This window comes from Hermetia illucens, chromosome 2, assembly GCF_905115235.1.
Source record: "Hermetia illucens chromosome 2, iHerIll2.2.curated.20191125, whole genome shotgun sequence".
Classification (NCBI taxonomy): domain Eukaryota; kingdom Metazoa; phylum Arthropoda; class Insecta; order Diptera; family Stratiomyidae; genus Hermetia; species Hermetia illucens.
This window is the reverse complement of record NC_051850.1, coordinates 28,476,986-28,491,103: the sequence shown is the minus strand read 5'-3', so window position 1 is coordinate 28,491,103 and position 14,118 is coordinate 28,476,986. Positions and strand designations below refer to the sequence as shown.

General features: G+C 45.8%; 1 protein-coding gene across 11 annotated transcripts in view; it reads left to right on the top strand.

Moving 5' to 3' along the window:
- Nucleotides 1-14,118, top strand: part of LOC119649845 (fat-like cadherin-related tumor suppressor homolog) — a 396,664-nt gene that overhangs the window by 58,195 nt on the left and 324,351 nt on the right. The gene's annotated exons all lie outside the window — the stretch shown is intronic.

The following is a 14,118-nucleotide window of genomic DNA, read 5'->3' as shown; positions in this document are numbered from 1 at the left end:
ACGGCATGTGGTTCACAACCAAACCACCGTTCTCATTATTATAGATTTCAAATCGAACTTTCAAAATCCATTGCATCCCCATCAGTGATGTACAAAAAGGATTTTGTGGTCACCTTTTGGTTGTGCGGAATGCATTGCAGGATTCGATCCAAATGAAATTTATGCTTGCGGCAGGGCTGAGATATTATTTTTAATCAGTACGAAATTATGCGAGAAGTAATGGATTCCAATCCGTTTTGATGGAAATGAGGAAGGGGACGTGGCTTCCAGCACAAACGGACAGGGCTCTGTAATTGAAATTTTTCGCTGGGCGGGGCCGGTTAAGGGGACTATCAAGCATTACATATTGCACAGAATATGGCGGAGCCTGAATGCATATTAATTAAATAAAGATTAAATACTAGGCGCCTGGAACTCCCAGATGTACAGGCTTTTGTGTAATCCGCCATATTCGTAGCGAAGCACGCATCGCTCATTCACAATTTTAATTACGAAATAAGGTTTGCACTTCGTCTAAAAGCGCTTTTAAGTTTCAATAATCCTTGAATGGAGAAAATTATTAAAGTTTGAAAGCAATTGGGAACAGGAAGAGAGTTTTCGTTTTCAGTCACTTAACAAACGTCTGACAGTCACAATAGAGTACACACATAAATGTGGCGACATATCCCATGTACATTATTTTGAAATTATCCCCGTGATAATTTCATAGCTGTTTCTCATTATCATGCCATTAGTGAGACGAAATGAGTCTCGTAAAGTCACGTATCCTGAAGCATTTCGCAGTCGGTGGAGATGATGAAAACGACGGTCCTAATACATTTCCTTTCTCCCATCATCCCCCATTCATCGCAATATGGCGGAGATAGCCTCTTGATGTTTGTCTCTAAGATGATTCTGAGTCCTTCCACTGAACAAGTCTTTGGATATTAAGACGTAAATTCAATTATTTTTCAATAAACTTCGCAATTATGACGTACAACACAACACCCTCTTCGTTCATATCCGTTTTCGGGATGTTTTCATTTCCACATCGCTTGCCTCAAACGATGTCAACTTGAATCTTTTTCGCTTCTTGGAATTGCCGAGCCACAGATACAATATTTGGAGAAGACGATGGTACTTTCAGATTTTTTAATGTCTTCACCATCGTATGTGGAAATGCGGGAGCAGGGTGTACCCTTGTTTCCTCCCTGCGGTGTTTGGTCTTTCCCTAGGAAACACACATTCTACATTGTCATACGCAAACAATTTGGTAGGACCCATCTCCATGGTTATATTCATATGGGAACTATATGTAAAATGACATTTTCTTGAGATAAGATATCATCATTAGGAAAGATTCTCTTTTGATCCCTTAAATCACCCGGACTCCTTGATTTTCTGAAAAGGATATATTGGATATGGCTGCCGGAAGTGTGAATACGAATGTAGGGAATTGGAGTCCTGGCAGATGTAAATTTTGAAATTCATAACTGGAAGAAATGCAAATGTGAGGCTTGGCATGTTCCTTTGGTTTTCTTCGGGGAATTGGGGAGCATGAATATGAAAGCAAACATTCAATTAACGAAGCATATTTATTTTTGAGGAATTTATATGAATGGCATGAAGTGACTCTGACGTATTTGTTTTGAATGAAGATTGGTTTATCTCCGATACGATAGGAATTGACGTTGAGAGCTTCTAGGGATGATTTGCATGAAAATTTAAAGTTTGAAAATTTATTTTACTTTAATCAAGATCAACTAGCGAGGGTGGAGAATGGGAGATACGACAATCGACAGTTTTGGGGCTAGAAAAATTGGTTGATTTGATTGAGAGCTGCCACGAAAACGCTTTCAAAGGCAGTTTGATAATAAAGAGGGAAAATACTGGAAATTTGCAGAGAGTTAACTAAAGATAAATCAGATAAATGGGGCCAAATCATATTGTCGGCTTTCAACTAGAACACTCTTAAAATACGATGGCCTTATAAATACTCTTAGGCATCTAATCTAATCCAAACTCCATTCGAATATCACGGCTGAATATGTCTATTATTCGCAACAGACTTCTAAGATGGTCGTCAGTACCAGCATAGAACTTGATGTCATCTGAGTACATCAAGTGTGTTAGTTCGCACTTAGCACGTAGGCCATATTTAATTGCAAAGCATGCCCTCTAGCTTCATTCAGTAGCCATGAAAGGGGGTTCAGCGCCATACAAAACCAAAGGGGACTCAGCGAATCCCCCTGGAAGATGCCCCTCCGTATACGGATGGGCTCTGAGGTATTACCACAGTCAGATGTCAGATGTAATAATGAACATTATAAATTTGTAAAGGGTTGGTAGGCAAGTAATCGGTCTTGTGTCTGCGGGGTCCTGCACCATGTCCTTCTTAGGGATAAAGTAGGTAATCCACACAGTGAGGAAGGGTGGAAATTTCTCCGGCCGACTCATGACCTGATTTTTACAATGTGCCAACTGACCATATATACTGGTGAACTTCTTGCACCTGAAGTTCTGCACCCGATCCAGACAAGCGCCCCTCTAGTTCTTTGAACTGTTTGTGGCTCGTCGAACTTCCTCGTCGGTAACATCCGCAAAATTCATGCCAGGCGTATTGGCATTTAGGGTGCCTTCGGCAGTGATCCAATCAGCACGCTAAACCCCAAAGTCCACCCCAGTACTCTTTCGCTTCCGTTACCTAAAACTGCACTATCTCGACGCTCTGTTGGGATTCGTTCAGAGATCTGGAAAAGTTCCGCTGGTTGTTCGCGTATGTTGAATTCTGGACACGTCTGGAATAATTTTCGCCATACCGTCGTAACCGACTGCGTATGACAGAAAGTTTCTGCTTTAGTGTGTCCAAAATTCTAACCACGGGCGTCTCACTGGGGATGTCATAGTTCTGGTAAACCCTCTGCACTTTATTTCTCACCCGTCTGCTGGCATTGCGAGTGCTGATCTGAATCAATTTAGCAATGTTCTGTATTAGTGAGTCCCGCCGACGTCCAGACGAATTTTCCATGGTGGATCTCTTTGGTCACTCAAACCAATAACACGAAAACGAATCTTCTGACCGTGCAGTCTGATAGCCGTAACTGCACCACAATACACAAGTGATTGTAGTTGGAGCAGCGACATATCAGCACACAGCCGAGATGCAATCTCATTATTGATTTGAGATAGAATTTCCGGAGTTGCTGGAGATGCATAGAGCCTGGGAATACCTGGTCTATGCAGAGGATCAATATTCGAGGATTCTATACACGCACTTTGGAATTTGTCCCGAACCTTAGCGGAAACCTCTGCTGGACGGTGGAGAAGAGTGCTTCGGCGAGTATTGAAACTGTTGCCTGCAGGAGATGCGGAGTGGAAGGCCATATCAGCAAGGACTGCGGAGCTGAACCAAATTGCCTAGATTGCAAGGGAAAGGAGGGTGTAGATCATAGGCATATTGCAGGCAGCAGCAGGTGTCCGGAATACAGGAGAGTCCTTAGCATAAATCGCAGATTACGTTGATACAAATCAACCTCAACCACTGCGAGGCGGCGCAGGATCTACTCTCGTAAACTACCAACGTGTCCTCCTTGAAGCTTTCGCAGAGCTAGACCTGGTACTGGCGAATGTTGGGGGTTCGTACACTTTCCGGGGAAGGGGCCTAGGGTCTATAGTGGACCTGACATATATGAGTATCACTTTAGCCAGTAGAGTCGCTTGATATGTCAGTGAGGACTATACTCACAGCGAGCACCAGGCAATCTGCATGGAAATTAAGGGCGGATCGAGCTCGAAAAAGAGTTCTCGCAGAATGCGGGTGGTATGCTCGGCTGAACAGCGAAAGCTTTCGAGGGGGATACTTTCTTCGCTCAAACCCGACATATCCCTGAATGGTACGGCTAGAGAAAAAGCTACCCGAATCACCTGATGGGCGACGGAAGCATGCGATGCTACTATGCCCAGAAGGCTGGTGGAACAACGAAATCGTAAGTTTGCGAGCTGCATGTTTCCGGGTAAGGAGGCTTTACCAGAGGCGCAGAGGAAAAACCGGTGGCGACAGTCGAGAGGAGGCACACAGACAATTGCGTGGTCGCCTAAAAGAAGCCATTCGGACGAGCAAAAAGAACTGCTTCAAACAGCTGTGTGATCATGCCGACATAATGCCTTGGGACGAGGCTTACAGAGGGGTATGAAAATAGGGCAAGGCAAACGGTTGTCCAGCAAAATGAGGGCATAATACCTCCAGTAAATGTGGAGGAGCTGCGGGAAATATGTGGTAGGATCGGTGACAACAAGACCCCGGGTTTGGATGTTATCCCCAACCGAGCTTTGAAACTGGAAAAAGCAAAAGTTGGTGTTGCTTCTGAAACCTGGCAAGCCACCTGGAAACCCAGCGTCGAATCGTCCTATCTGCCTACTAGGTACAATGGGGAAGATGATGGAGACAGTCATCTACAACAGACTCCTGCCCATCGTCGAAGCCAGCAATGGTTTGTCGGAACGCCAGTTTGGTTTCCGACGTGCCCACTCTACGGTGGACGCAATTAACATGGTGCTAAACCTGGCGGCTGTTGTGCCGTGTTGGCGCTGGATGTTAAAAACGCATTCAACTCAGCCATTTGGTACAGAATTAAGGGAGCGTTGGCTGACATAGGTGTCCCCGGATATTTAGCAAATTTGGTGGAAAACTACCTCTCAGACTCTCTGGTACGGGACGGATGGGAGCCCCAAAAAGTACATTATCACAGCCGGGATACCACAGGGATCGATACCTGGTCCTCTGTTGTGGAATATAATGTACGATTGTCGGCTTTGCTGATGGCCTAGCTGTGGTTGTTGCAGCAAAACACCCAGGTAATGTCGAGGCCTACGCGGCGGAAACAGTGCGAGCTTATAAAGTCCTGGCTAGAAAGGGCCTGTCTGCCTTGGCGGACACGAAAACGCAAGCGGTCTTAATAACGAACCGCAGGAAAAATAACACTGTGAAAGTGGAAGTCGATGGATATACGGTCGTATCAAAGTCGTCTATCAAATAACTGGGGGTGATAATTGACACTAAACTGAGCTTTAGGGAATACTTGGAATATGCATACTGAAAGCCAGCCAGTGTCACCACGGCACTTGCAAAAATGTTGCCAAATATTGGTGGGCCGAAATACTGGCGGAGGTTGGTGCTAGTTGGAGTATTGTGTTCCATCCTTTCCTCGTCGCATGTGTGGGCAGAAGCGCTTGCAAACTCTCAGAGACGGAAGCAGGTGAACTCGGTTTACCGGCTGATGGCTTTGAGGGTTTGCAGTGCATTTAGAACCACATCAGATGAGGCAGTATTGGTGGTGGCAGGCATGATCTCTGTCGACATTCTGGCTAAAGAAATGAGTGTTCTGTACCATGCAAGGCATATGGAGGGGCATACAGATCGCAGAAATGCGGCAAGGTCAGAGTCGTATGATCTCTGGCAACGCAGATGGGACGAGTCTACGAAGGGTCGGTGGACGCACATGCTCATTCCCAACATTAGGGTGTGGCTTGAGCGGAAACATGGATAGACCAACTACCACAAAACCCAGTTCCTCACGGGACACGATGGTTGCTACAGGTAGTATCTGTATCACTTTGGGTTGGATGATTCTCCGAATTATCCTAGATGCCATCGCGCACCGGAGGATCTAAAGTATGTGATATTTCACTGCCCAAGATTTGCGATAGAAAAGAGGAGCTTAAACCAGGTGCTGGGCAGGAACGTGGCTCCGGAGAGCTTGGTTGCGGAGATGCTGAAGTCCGAGGTGAAGGGACTTACGGTTTGCTCCGCAATCATCCAAATACAGGAGGAGATGCTGAAGGAACAAAGAAGGAGGAACGCCGCAAATAGGAGAGGGACAAGTGCTTAAGGACAAACCTACCCCGCGAAGTAATACTTTAATACTGGTCCCGCGGGGCTAGGACTGGAGAGACCGGGGGTGGTTGTTGGTGGGTGCGAATCTACACACGCCCACTGGCATGTTCGTTCACGGGGTGAACGGTATCTATGATTTTAGCCAGTCCCGTGCTAGCAGTGACACGCCTTGATTCACTAATGCATATGCATATGCTGCCTTACGATGACTTTGGGAGTTGCTCGACGCTCCCTTATTTGCAGTATCATGGGCGAATGGCCATAGTGGCCGTAGTGGACAGCATTCTTATGTTTTGTATAAGTGGTGCCTTGTGACGTCTTCTGTGTTATATTGTATGCAGAGAAGGTACTCTGGCGAAGGTGTAGACCTCTCAGTAACCCTGTCGACTGAGTCAACCCCAAGTGGCCAAGGAGAACGTCCACATGGAGGTACGACACATTTATTTGCTGGTCGTGATGCAGTATACGAGTGGTTCAAGGCCTTGGACGATCAGGGCCGAGACTACACGGGGGCTTATGTCAAATAGCTTCGACCACCGAATTTCAATAGAGGTAATCACGTACCATTGGAACCGGTATACCCCTCCCAGTTCGAATGTCTCAGAAGAATTTCTGGGGCACGGGTTCTCGGTCCGGTTATTTGCCTTACTAATGGAAGTTTCATAGAAGTTGTGGTTAGGTCCGCATCGCAAGCAGAGTCCTGCGGGTCTTAAGTGTGGAGCTGCGCTGTACAAATCGGGTGTCGTACTGCTTATTTCAGATGAGAGTTTAGGTAGGGGTAGGGTAGGGTTATTTGCCGTCAGTCCCCTTGTGGCAGTTTCATGTTGGTTGTGGTGCGTGCGCAGTTACAATGCCACACTCAGGTGTCGTATTCCTTAGTTGCGGGAGAGGTATTAGATGGACCTTGCATCTACTGATATGAATGCTGATTCTGCACTGACCCGTATCCTTGGATCGTCGTATTATACCTACACGGCAGGTACTCATGTCAAACCCCCTGGATCTTTCCAACCCCCTGAATCCAGCTGTATATCGCTTTAGTGACAATTTACCGAAAAAACATCAAACATTTTAAGTTTCTTAAAGACGACCCTGTCAAAAAATTGAAGAGCAAAGAGTCAATGCACACAAGTTGCTAATGTTCCATTTTTTCCAGTTCCTTGCTTTCCCGCTAGCACTCTCATCAAGCACGAAAAAAAAGAAAATTTTCGTGACACAATTTCCGTTTGCTCTCATTCTAAGTTTCACACTTCATTGCATCTTCACTTCGGCATGAATAACGAGATACAATCATAAAGAATGAAATTCTGCCTTGACTTCTGAAATGAAAGTGAAAAGTGAAAAGAAGAGAAAATTTTTTATCGCAATCACTTCAGTCGATTTAACTTGACATTATACGTACGTTATGCAATGAAAAGGTGATGGAGTCAGTTGAAAGCTAACGCAAACTCAAGCGAAACAATACAAAATGGAAAACGAGGATACGCACCCTGGAATATTCGTCATAAAACTGGGGCTCATTTTCAAGGGATGTATGATTGATGGAATTTAAGATGTTACGTGGGAAATTCATACACAAAAGCTTCATCATGTTGCTGGTTGAATTAAGTCCGATTTTTTTTTTCAGAAGAGGAGATATCTCTGGTATATGTCCTGACAGATTACTTTAAGAATTCCTTAGAGACTGGGCTGTACAGAAATCCTGTAATGGAATTATAGGACGACAACTGGGGATGAAATCATATTTTATTGAGAATCAGCTCAAATGATGATAGACGGATGAACTTAGAATCAATTGATTTTGTTTTTTTCCTGGAGGCTCTGAGTGCAAGGATGTTTGATTGATTCTTGGTCTGAATTTGAAAATTTTCTCGAAATATATTTCCAAGATGAAAAAATGTAAGTCTCAGGGGAATGGGCAAGTGTCTCGGGAGAATCTCACGATTCGCAAATTATATCAGAAAAATGTTGAAACATTAATGCTGAATATGATTCTGATGAATGCCCCTCATGGTTCGCTGAGATCCTTGACGGTTTTTGAGCATGGTTGTGATGACGCCTTTGCTGCTCAGTATGATTTCTTCTCTTCTCGATATAGCAGTTACCCACAGTAATCCTGAATGAGACATACTATCAGCGATAAATTGAATTCCTCGCTCTCCTGGTTAGCCCTTGGCAAGGATTCAAGCATGTAAGGTGTTAGTTCAAATCAATATATCAGTCATAAAAATAAATCAAAATACACCATGCACTGGCGCTGCAAGGAGCTGTATCGCTGTTCCATGATTTATTCAACGCATCCCCCGTTTCCCCCAGCAATCCGAGCCTGAAATCCTTCCCCCAGAAGTACCTCGAAACTGAAGACGCGTTTATAAATGCAAACGTGTAGGTAGTGCAGGTAGGTAGTGCAAACAAGAAGCTAAAGGACTTTACGGAAAGTGCAAAGAGAATTACCCATCATTCTCCATTCGCTACTGTCGTGCCGTTTAATGCCATTTAAATACATAGACAGGAGCTCGAGTCCTGACTGCAATTGGCTGAGTTCACAAGGGAACTAGTCGATAAGTACTATTGAGGCTGAAACGTTTGCCATAAGTATGTCGTTTGCTCAAATGTCATAGCTTGCAGGCAATTTTGAACATCGAAAGGAGCTCGAAATGGATGAGGTTGCAATCGCACAGGTAAGCAAGGGGGAATTCAGGTTAGGTCTGCGGAATTGAATCAGTGGAATAAGATTTATGACCTGGCATTGAGATTTGAATTTAATCACAATTTTCGTAACCAGGTCGCTTCCTTTACATCTGAAAACGGAGCTCTAAAAGCACTTGGAATCTTAAAACTTATTGCCCGTGTTATAGTACCCTGAATATGGCATAACAAGATCTGGATCATCAACTAGCTATTGTAGGAAATCGTTCTCTTCACAAATTCGCAATATGCATAGTCAGTAATCCGAAACTACAATCAGGAAGTTATGTGGAGCTTATTGCATCCTCAAGAGAACCAGTAGTAAAACAGAGCAATGCGGAGCAAGGCTGAAAATGCCATTGTGTTCATACCGAAGCTTGATGAGAGCCTCAAAGCAAAGCCATCTGAGCAACATTTCAAAAGCCTTTCAAAATCAAATTAAAACCAGGAGCCATTGGTGAAAATCACCCATTACACCCATTGCCTGATTCTGCTCGCAAAGCGAAAAAAATCGAGCCCATTGAATTACTTCTTCGGCGGTAGTACGTGAAGAAAAATGTCCCGCCATCAATGGGCACCACTGCTGACTTCTTGAAATACGAATGAAGTTGCTTGTTAGTGACGAAGCTATTGTTGGCCCGGCCATAACTAGACTCTTTTCAAATATTCTGTGAATGGTTCAATTTTGTAACGACATTGCATTCGTAGTTTGGTCCAAGTGGTTTTAGCGTAAAGTGACTGCACAGTTGCAAGGCAACGTCATCTGACTTAGTGAACACTATTGTGAGCACTTTCCAATTGAGTTTAATTAATCACACAAGATCTGCCGAGCGTGCCGGGTGAAGAAACTAGGAAGCCCAGTGAGAAATGGATTCGGTGGTTTTGTCGAATCATGTTTCAATTGACTGACTTAATAGTAGTTGTTTGATTATTAAACTGCGAAGCCGAGACTCTATGGGTTGTTTGTGGACCTTGACTCTTACCATCTATTTTTCCTTTGCGAAAAATGAGCCCAGGAGATTTGAATTATATAGACCAGCCATCGTTCCGCCATTTGAAAATAGTCGATAAGAACGACTAAATGAAAGCTTAACAAAAGAGTCGCAATTTTTCACATTGTCCGCTTCAAATCAAATGCCAACCGAGGACGTCTGGGCTAGAGCAACCTCGTTTGAGACTCGGATTCTCCCAGTCTCTACCAGGGCTAACAGTCCGCTCTTGATTTGAGCACAAATTCAACTATATAGGACACCTATTCGTTCTCTTTTCAGTGTCTTCTTCGCCCTGAATCCGGTTCAATCGGCTCTGGGTCTAGGTAGGGTAGCTCTGAGGGGCCCAATTAGCGCTGTGGTACGCCGTTTTGATGCACCAAACACCTAAAATTGTGACTGTTGTTATGAGAACAGGGAGGCAGAGTCCAGTCGGCTCAAGTCTTCAGCGCGAGTCCGTAGCATTCATAAAAGAAAGCAGCTCTCCCACCCTGCACTTAGAAATCTCTCTGAGGCCCCCAAAGAATAGTGTTCGTAGCCTGACTCTACCTAGAGCTGGGTAACCGCAAAGGTTAGAGCCAAATCCTCCGTGATTTGTCACAAATGGCAAGCTTTCGCCATCTAAGGCCCGCGGCTGCTAAGTAATGCGAGTATATTTCGCTATTGATAGTTGCCAGCGAGACACCGACTGTACAGGCCAAAGAACTGCCAAGAGTGAAGCCCCGCCTGCCCAATCCGTCAGACTACTCATCCTCCTCTATGTTCCTATGACCTTGAGCGTGTCGCCCAGATTGTTCAGCGCGTTCCTGAGCCTGGAGCCTGGAGGATGTCGTCGCTGAGTACAAAGTCTTAATGGCTGCTTGGCTATCGGTCAGAATAGCTATGTTACGCTTGGGACTCGGATCATGCTCCAGCCATAGACAAATTTCCAGTATCGACAGTACTTCCGTTTGGAATACACAGGCGAAATCTGGGAGACTATCCGGCTCGGACACACTGTGTGTATTCTGGAAAACCCTCGCACCGACTCCACAGACAATCTTTGATCTATCGGTGAAGAATATTGTGTCATAACCTTGCAACTCTTCTAGTTGGAAAGTCCACAGCAAAGTTTCTAGTGATTTTCAGCATGCGTGGGGTATAGTCCGTGAGATTTCCCGAAGTTTTTCATTTAGGATGTTACTGTGGTCGCAGAGCTTCGCTGTCCAGCATTTGGATTCACATAGTCTGACGGCAATGCACACTACAACGCATTTAATGTGGAGGTCTAGGGGGAGGAGATGCAGGAATATATTGAGAGCATCTGTCGGGAAGAACTGCAGAGCCTCAATAGCAACTGCACACGAAGTTCATTGGATTCTATTAAGCTTTGTTCTATTATACTTTTTGTGCGAAGCCTGCCACCATATAATAGAGCCGTACGTTAGGAGGCAGCACAGCGGAGAACATCCATAGAACCACTCTCGGCCGGAGACCCCATTTCTTTGCAAAGGTTTTCTTGCAGACATAGAAGCGTATACAGGCTTTCTTAACCTTTAGTTCTATGTTCAATCTCCAATTTTGTTTTGGGTCCAGGATCCACCCAGATACTTTACATTGGAAGAAAGAACCAATCTTCGTTCATTCAGCCGTGTTAGGTGGAATTCAAGTACCCTTGACTTGGTGGTAAATAGCACCAGTTTAGTTCCGGCTGGGTTTATGCCGAGTCCGCATCTTGCGGTCCATAGGCACACCTTTCGCAATGCTCCTTCCATGATGGTGCTCATACTAGATGTAGACATCTCTGACACTAATGTCACTAAGTCGTCGGCATACGCCACTACCTTCACTCCGCTGGTGTGCAATATTCGTAAAATTTCGTCTCTCGGTCCGACTGAATTATCCTGGTACATACCTGGTACTGGTCAAGACTTCCTTGATGGCGTTGGTACTAACGTTGTTGAATGCTGCCTCTATATCCAAGAAGGCAGCTAGGGTATACTGCTTGTTCTGCAGTGCCTGCGCAACTCGTGCTAATTACCTCGTGGAGAGCGGTTTCTATGAATTTGTCTTTGAAGTAGACATGCTGGGATTTATAGAAAGGGGTTCTCTCCATTATCACCCTTAGGTGGATATTCAGGACGTGTTCTAGGGTCTTCAACACGAAGGAGATGAGGCTGATTGGTTGAAAGTTCTTCGCGGACTCATGGCAGCGCCTGCCCGCTTTCGGTATTAAAACCATTCGTGGGAGTCTCATAGAGTGTGGTACGTTTCCTAAAAAGGTACAGCTCCCGTAAATCTCAACAAGTCATCGCACAACCCTTTCTTGCTACTGCTGTAGCATGACTAGCATTATGCCATCTAGACCTGAAGATTTATATGTGGAGAAGCTGTTTATAGTCCAATCGATCTTATTCTCGGTAATTATCGATTTGATAGTCCCGCACGGCTGGCTTGGCCGTAGACCCTCCAAATAAAGCTCTGACTCGCAGGCCCCCTTACTGGCGGGAAAGTGTGTCTGAACCAGCAGCTGCAAGGTTTCACCAGAAGCCGCCTCTTGGCGGTCTTGATGGCCAGCTTGTACCTCTTCAGACAGTCCTTATATAGCTGCCAATATTTATGCCTGTAGCAGATGTTTCGGTAGGCCCTCATGGCATCTCGAGTTATCGGGCACCGCTGCCATCTGGGTTCGGAAAGACGTCCGACTTCGTGTTTTTGTTGAAGGCCGAGGGAACGGGTTTGTCTGAATCCGTTGTGTAGCGTTTACCTGACGCCGAATGAGACGATGCCGGACTTTCGGCGCCGGCTTGATGCTCTGAAGGACGCCGTTTCGAGCACGGAGGGACTAATACTGGTTGACGTTGATTTTAGTACCAGGGCCCTTGAATGGAGTATGCCTCAGTGAGACTCCAGAGGCAAACGGATTCTGGAAATATTGACGAGAACCGGGCTCGTAGTTTTAAACATTGAATCTACGCCAACGTTTCGGTGCCCAGGCTGTGAAAGAAGCATTCCTGACATCACTTTTGCGTCAAAATCTCTGGCATCATCGGTGGACGGATGGCGACTCCTAGAACCCTTCTCGGCGTTCGAAGTGGTTGACGCTACTTGCTGGCGAGCATCAACGCGACGCCCCCCTGCGTGTGGAATGTCGCAAGTGTGAACATGTGGAAGTTCGTCGAACCTTTCCGAGCACACAGGGGCGGGCTGGAGGGCGCTCCGGGGGGTGATAATGTCGCAGCTGACATCATCGTGAATTCAATGATGAACTTGGTAACGACGGCGTGTGAGACTTCCATGTATAAGGTGTGCCGTCTGACACAACGTTTGCACGCCAACGAGGAGGCATGCGCCATAAAGGCATAGTATAGATCAGCAAAAAGGAGACTCCGCAGCGCTATAAATAAAAGCAAAGCTCGCGGCTGGCAGAACCTTGTCAACGAGGTGAATGAGGACCCCCCATAAGCTTGTCACCCGGAACATTGGGGCTCTGCGGAGGCCCTGCATACTAAGTACTGAACAGATGGACCGCATTGTGCTGGTATTCTTCCCCAGACACCCTGTACGGGTTGATGTCAATAGCTCGAAAAGCGTCGTGGATTGCCTCCCTTTCACAATGAGAAAGGGGGGCACTTTCACAATGAGAAAGCTCGAAGAAGCGGTTCTCACTATGAAAAACAAGAAGGTGCCAGGCCCTGATGGCATTCTGGCGAAAGTTTACAAAGTAGTGTTCCGGTAACGGCCAGAATTGCTACTTGAGACGTTCAACGCTTGCTTGAAAGAGGACATTTTTCCTTGTCGCTGGAAAGTGGCCGGACTCGCGTTGATCATCAAGGGTAAAGTAGACCCGGACCTATCGTCTGTATACCAACCGCTGTGTAAGGCTGGAAACCGCCGGAAAAGTGCTCGAGAAGTTCATCAGGCAGTTCGGGTTCACAGTTGATGCTGTTATGGAGATCGTAGACGCGGTTCATCGAGCCGAGGCACACAGCCGCCGATCTCGACGGAGAGTGCTCCTTATAACGCATGATGTCAGAAATGCCTTCAATTTCGTAAGATGGACAGATATACTAGCTACACTAGGAAACTCATTTCACGTGACACGCTATCTCTTGCGGATATTGAGGGATTATCTGAAAGACCGCCCCCTGCTCTATGAGACACTGAGGGCCAAAGGAGGATGGAAATCACGTCGGGAGTAGCACAGGGATCCATCCTAGGGCCGGACCTCTAGAATTTTTCTTATAATGGTCTCCTGAGACTCAATATGCCGGAAGAGTTGCGCTTGATCAGTTATGCAGACGACGTTGCGGCACTTGTTGCTGGACGCACTGTTGAACAGGCGCAAAGTAGACTTGGCATATTGATGCGACGGGTAAGCGGATGGATGACTGCTCACGGTTTTAGCCTTGCGCTGGAAAAAACCGAAGTAGTAATTTAGACCAGAAGGAGAATTCCGACCCTGCGTCCCATATTGATCCGCGAGTTGACTATAGAGTCAAAACCAGTGGTTAAATACCTTCGTTTAATGCTCGACTCGAAGATGAGCTTTTTCGAGCAAATCAAAACAACAGTGGACAGGGCTGCAAC